This window comes from Sciurus vulgaris (genome assembly GCF_902686455.1).
Source record: "Sciurus vulgaris genome assembly, chromosome: 2".
Taxonomy (NCBI): domain Eukaryota; kingdom Metazoa; phylum Chordata; class Mammalia; order Rodentia; family Sciuridae; genus Sciurus; species Sciurus vulgaris.
The window spans coordinates 80249440-80256438 of NC_136462.1; the positions used below are offsets into that span (position 1 = coordinate 80249440).

General features: G+C 40.7%; 1 pseudogene across 1 annotated transcript; it reads left to right on the forward strand.

Annotated features, from left to right (window-relative positions):
• The first annotated feature begins 5218 nt into the window (after positions 1 to 5218).
• Positions 5219 to 6167, forward strand: LOC306651743 (large ribosomal subunit protein eL15-like; annotated as a pseudogene). The gene has a single exon. The product of its transcript is annotated as a large ribosomal subunit protein eL15-like (transcript).
• The last annotated feature ends 832 nt before the right edge of the window (positions 6168 to 6999 follow it).

The following is a 6999-nucleotide window of genomic DNA, read 5'->3' on the forward strand; positions in this document are numbered from 1 at the left end:
TCTGAACAGGCTGAGAAAAGGGTAGTGTGAAGAAGTCTCTGTTTGAATATGTTTGAATATACATACATATACAAAATAATATAAATATAAAATCATGCAGGTAGTGAAAATATAAACTCAAACATTAAGGAAGTGTTTACATTGAAAATGGTGGTTGACATTATACATAACATATAAATATTATGTATATACATATATATTTTGTTTTTTGTTCATGGTTTTTGGCTCAAAAATTACTCTCCAAGGCAAGCCATAGAAAATAGAATTCCTCTTTTCCAAGGTGGGTCATAGAAACTCAGATCTTCACTCACCTTCTTGTCTTAGAACTGGCCATGAAAAACTTCTCTGACCTACCTCGTCTGATGGTAGATAAGAGCTTCCATTTCAGGAGAGATCCCTCCACATTCCTGGGAGGAAGGAATGTTACACAGGAAACCAAGAACTGGAACAGTTAGGTTCCCCCACTAGTCTATTAGCATTAGATCATACCTTTTTTTGCCTAATCACATTTCCATACGGTTGTCCATACTTCAATCATGCCTGTGCAATGAAGTCTCCATAAAAACTCATTCAAAGGACAGTGTTCAGAGAGCTTCTGATAGCCGAACATGTGGAAGTTCCTGGAGGGCGGTATGCTGCTGAGGGCGTGGAAATGCTACTCCTTCCCCCATGCCTCACCCTTGCATCTCTTCTTCTGTATCCTTTGCTACTTTACAATAAACAAGTAAATGTGTTTCCCTGAGTTCTGTGAGTCACTTGAACAAATTCAATGAACCTGAGGCGGTGTTATGGAAACCTCAATTTATAGTCAGAGGCACAGATAAAACAGGTAAAACAATTTGGTGCTTGCAAGTGGCATCAGAAATGAGTGGGGGCAGTCGGGAATAGTTGGGAACTTCATTCTCAACCCGTGGAATCTGATGCTGTTTCCAGGTAAATAGTGTAAGCTCATGGCCCACAAAAGACGGAGGCAGGAGATGGGAAGCAAACCTTGGATCAGCAAGCTTTCCTTTATTCTGTAGCGAGGTCCATTAGTTAGGCACAGGAGGGACCAATTTCTTGGTATGGAGATGGCTTCTGGGTTACCAAATGAGTCTGGGTTTTATAGTTTCATTGGAGACTGTGGACGTGCAGTTTGGACAGTCAGGGGATAGTTGTGCAGGTTAAAACTTTAACTCAGGAAGGCAGTTGTAAAAAGTTCCAAACTCATTGTCACTGGAGACAGCTCACAACTCTGTTCACTGCCTATCTTCCTTCCTCTGGACCCACTGTATCTAGAGCTTCACTATCTGCTTTTCTCCTTCCAGGACTCATCTGCAATGGGAAAGGGTAAAAGTCCAGGGCCCAGAGTTTCAGTATTTGCCTCCTTCCTTCAAGACGCACTGGGGTTAGGAAGGGGTAAATGTTTGCTCTTGGTGGAGATGCTGGGGATGAACCTGGGAAGGGATGAAAGTTTGCTTTTCCCTCCAGGGCCCATTGTTATTGGGAAAGGATGTTCTGGGAGAGGTTTAATGTTTGGCTAATTTTCCTCCCTCCTCCCGGGTCACCCTGTCCCTCCGTTTTTCTTGGGGAGCTGTCTTGTAGGAATATTATTTTCCATGACCCTTCAGATAGTGTCAGAATTCAGTTGAATTAGAATTCATCCAGTTATAATTTCAATTCTAATTCCATGGTGTTTCCTGCAGAACTGGTTGCTCACTTGTTGGTAGGGAGAAATCTCTACATTTTGGGATTACGGTATTCTGCACCTTATTTATCATCATAAATAATGTATTTTGGCAAAAGACATATCTGATTCTGATTAATGGCTGCATAGTATTCCATTCTATGGTTATTCAATAATTTCATTAACGAGTCCCTTATTCAGATACATACAGTGTTGTCCAATTCTTTTACTACTACATACAAACTGGAGTGTATATACTGGAATAAAATAGGAACCAGTCCCAGGTTTTTAACTCTTGTCCAGCTTGCTACCATTACTCTCAGTGTTCTTAGGACCTGATGTATTGAAGCTCTTGTTCACATGTGGGGTGGTGGGGACTCCAGATTGGCAGTCCCAGATCTTCCAGATGCATGTGTATCACTGGTTTCAGGGAATCCTGGGAGAATATTGTTTTTCAGAATTTGATAGTCACCCTTTATCCACAGCTGTATTTTCTGGTTTTAGTTACCCAGGGGTCAACTTTGGGCTGAAAATATTAGGTGGAAAATTTCAGAAATTAGCAATTGATGGGTTTTAAATTATACACTGTTTTAAAACAGTGTGATAAAATCTTGCACCATCCCAGTTGGTCTTTTCTGGTCCCACTGCGACATGAATCATCCCTTTATTCAGTTATTCCCACTATATATACTACGTGCCTGTTAGTCACTTAGTAGTTTTATTTATTATCAGATGGTCTACTGTGTTATTGTGGTACTTGAATTCAAGTAAGCCTTATTTTACTTAATGGCCCCAAACTTCAAGTATAGTGACATTGGCAATTTGGATATGTCAAAGAAAAGTCATAATATACTTCCTTTAATTGAAAAAGATAGAAGTTATTGACTTAATAAGGAAAGAAAACAATTGTATGCTGATGTTGCTAAGATCTATGGTAAGAACAAATCTTCTAGTTGTAAACTTGTTAAGAAGGAAAAAGAAATTCTTGCTAGTTTTGCCATTGCACCTTGAAGAGCAAAAGTTAGAGCTACAGTGTGTGATAAGTGCTCAGCTCAGATGGAAAAGTCAGTAATTGCCAGGAGTGGTGGTACATTCTTATAATCCCAGCAACTTGAGAGGCTGAGGCAGAAGAATTGCAAGTTTGAGGTCACCCCTGGCAATTTAGGGAATTACTCTGTCTCAAGAACTAAAAAGAACTGGGCATGTGGCTTAGTGGTGAAAAACTCCAGGTTTAATCCCCAGTACAAAACCAAAACAAAAACAGGAAGGAAGGAAGGAAGGAAGGAAGGAAGGAAGGAAGGAAGGAAGGAAGGAAAGGAGAGAGAGAGAGAGAGAGAGAGAGAGAGAGAGAGAGAGAGAGAGAGAGAGAGAGAGAGAGAGAGAAGAAGAAGAAGAAGAAGAAGACGACGACAAAAGGCATTAAATTATGAAGTTTGATACTACCCACAGTTTCAGGCATGCCTGAGAGTCTTGGAATGTATACCCTAAGGGTAATGAGAAGTGACTATAATGACATGACCTACAGAAGAATCTCTTGATGGTTCTTCCTTGTAATAAGAGCCCAGTAACAGTTTGGTATGTAAAAGTCAGCATTATTCTCTACAAGTTCTGGCTTTTTAATACTAGAGAATGTGAAAATAATACCCATTTATATGTATCAGATAAACTTATGTATAAGTAAGTACAACTGATTTTGTTTCTAGTCACATACAGAAAAATTTGCAGCAAATTGCATAGTACTATTTTCAAGTGACTTCTAGAGGGCTAGCACTTTATTTCCACAGACTCACTTAACCCTCACAAAGATCCACAATGTAGATACCATTATCCTCACTTTAAAGATGAGTAAACAGAATCCCAGATAGCAGATAGTAGTGATAGAATCAGGAACATCTCCCTCAAAAGCTGCAGGATTCCCATTTATCTGGGCTGCCCCTTTGAGAGATCCAACATTGCTACGTCTAGGGTATGTTCTATCCTTACTACTGTTCCTTCATCTCTAAACTAGGAACGATTATCCGGGATGACATCCCTGTATTACCAAGCTTATGTTCTAGGTAATAATGTTGTTTCTACAATAAAATGTGGATTTTAGAATGTGAGAGGTGGAAAGAGGTCTCCATTCTGATGGTTCTTATCCCTCTCATGCCCCAGGACCTCTGTCATTATTCCTACCTGTGAAACATATATTTTATTTTATTGTATTAAAAAAAAATTTTAGATGGACACAATACCTTTATTTTACTTATTTATTTTTTATGTGGTGCTGAGGATTGAACCCAATGTCTCACACTTGCTAGGCAAACGCTCTACCACTGAGCCACAACCCCAGCCCCGACTTTTAGTCTCCTGCCTGCATAATGCATGGTGATTTTTCTATCTCAAGGTCCTTTATTTTGTGTCAAGTCCTTTCACAATATAAAGCAGCTCATCCTCAGGCTTGCGTGTTAGGACCACACAGGTCCTTCTCCTGCTGTTTCTTCTCTTGCCCTTGGGAGTTACTGTCATCCCCTTTTCTGTTAATCTATCGCCCTGGTTTCTGGTTGTGTGGTCTCATGGGCCGGCTTCCCTAATGGGCAGTTGCTCTGTGCATATGGAATTGCACCATGTTATGCTGCTGCAGCTTGAGTTCTTTGCTCTGTGTTCCTGCATGTGTACGTGATGTCTTTGTTTCCTGTTTCTCATTTCTCCATGGCTCCACAGGGATGTGGATGCTTCCTGTTCATCACCGTATGGAGGAACACTTGGGCGTCTCCATGAATGGCTTCTCTATTTTCTTATACAGGTGGCTCAACTCCCCTGATCTTGGGTGAAACACTTCAGGGTTTGTTTGAAACACTTCTTTTAGAACACACTAAATGAACTAGTGTGTTACCTTTTCCTAACAAGAGCAGCTACTGTTTTTCCTTAAATAAGTGTTGACTTTTAGAGATCTGACTCTAACATTTATAAGGATCATTTTTTTTTCTTCAAAACAAAGTATAGTTGCCCTTTGAAAAACATTTTCTAGACTTACTCTTGGCCTTGTCCTGTCCCAGGCTTTCTTTTGAGATAAAGTGTGCTATTGGAGGAAGTGTGTGGGTCTGTGAAACAACTAATGAGGTGGGATGGGAACTCTGTGACTTGCCAGCAGGGATATTCAGACAAGGTACCATACCTCTTGAAGGTACCAGGGATAACTGAGTGCAGTCAAAAGCAGACACAGAGAATCAAGAGTACAGTAGCTAGTCACCCTGGATCTTGAGCACATGGGAGCTTTTGTGTCATCTCTGTGATCATTGGTATGATGGTATTTATGAGTCAACATGGCTTTGATGTTTAAATTAAAGAAAAAGTTAAAATAACTAATACAAAAATAAGTATTTAAACCAGGCACAATGGTGTACACCTGTAATCCCAGTGGCTCAGAAGGCTGAGGCAGGAGGATTCAAGTTCAAAGCTAGCCTTAGGGACTTAGTTAGGGCCCTGGGTAATTTAGTGAGACACTGTCTGAAAATAAAGAATAAAAAAGGGCAGGGCTTTTTTCTTTTCTTTTCTTTTTCTTTTTTTCCTTTCCATCTGGCGGCAGCCATCAGTTCCATCTCGAAGGTGAGCCAAGATGGGTGCATACAAGTACATCCAGGAGCTATGGAGGAAGAAGCAGTCGGATGTGATGCACTTTCTTCTGAGAGTCTGCTGCTGGCAGTACCACCAGCTCTAGGCGCTCCACAGGGCTCCCCGCCCACCCGGCCGGACAAAGCGCACAGACTGGGGTACAAGGCCAAGCAAGTTTAGTCATAAACAGGATTCCTGTGCGCCCCGGTGGCCGCAATCGCCCAGTGCCTAAGGGCGCGACGTATGGCAAGCCTGTCCATCATGGTGTTAACCAGCTAAAGTTTGCTCGAAGCCTTCAGTCCGTTGCTGAGGAGCGAGCTGGACGCCACCGTGGGGCTCTGAGAGTCCTGAATTCTTACTGGGTTGGTGAAGATTCCACATACAATTTTTTTGAGGTTATCCTCATTGATCCATTCCATAAAGCTATCAGAAGAAATCCTGACATCCAATGGATCACTAAACCAGTCCACAAGCACAGGGAGATGCGCGGCCTAACATCTGCAGGCCGTAAGAGTCGTGGCCTTGGAAAGGGCCACAAGTTCCACCACACTATTGGTGCTTCTCGCCGTACGTCTTGGAAAAGGCGTAATACTCTCCAGCTCCACCGTTACCGCTAATGTAAGTATGATGTTTGTAAAGTTCATTCCTAATAACCGATCTAGGACAGTCATGTCTGCTTATAGGTGTTATTTGTCTGTTAAAATTAGTCTGCAGATTATTTCATGAATGCTTTGTCAAATTATGGAAGTTAAAGTGCAATAATGTTTGAAGACAATAAGTGATGGTGTATCTTGTTTCTAATAAGATAAACTTTCTGTCTTGCTTTATCTTATTAGGGAGTTATATGTCAGTGTTTAAAATATGCTATGTGGTATAATAGGTGTCAAATAAATTCTTTAAAAGAGGAGTGCTGGAATGGATGAAACTGGAGAATATCATGCTAAGTGAGATAAGCCAATCTCAAAAAGCCAAAGGACGAATGATATCGCTAATAAGTGGAGGATGACACATAATGGGGGGGAGGGAAGGGTTAGTGTTAGGGTTAGAGTTAGGGTTAGGGAGGGGGGCAAGTATGGAGGAAGGAACTACTGTATAGAGGGTAAAGAGTTAGGGTTAGGGAGGGGTGGGGGGAAGGGAAAAAATAACAGAATGAATCAAACAACATTACTCTATGTAAATTTATGATTACACAAATGGTATGCCTTTACGCCATGTACAGAGAAACAACATGTATCCCATTTGTTTACAATAAAAAAAAAAAAAAAAAAGAGGAGTGCTGGAACTAGCCCTGTAGATATGTTTTGGTTGATGTGACAAAACCTACAACTTCATTGGGATAATGTAATGCTCTGATAGCTTACTTAAAAGTGGTTGTGTTTTTTGGAGTGTGGCAGTATAAACTTTTAAAGATTGGATTTTGCTTAAGATGTGGGGAGGAGATCCTAACCCAATATCATGGTCATATGCATTCAACTTTCAAGCCCACATTTTAAAATTTAAGCCAGTGTTTGATTTGTATAATTGCTGCTTCTGAAAGGGGGAAAAAATCCTCAAATGCTACCCATTTTCAGAATAAGAAACTTGTTGCAAGAGGTTTCTCTTATAAACTGAAAAAAAAAGCCTAGGCTAAACAAAATTGCTAAAAAGTTTCCACAGTATTCCATAAGTTCACATGAAGAGTGAATGCTGGTTTATGATCATGTGGCTCCAGGGAATCCAGCATTCTGGACTTGTTGCAA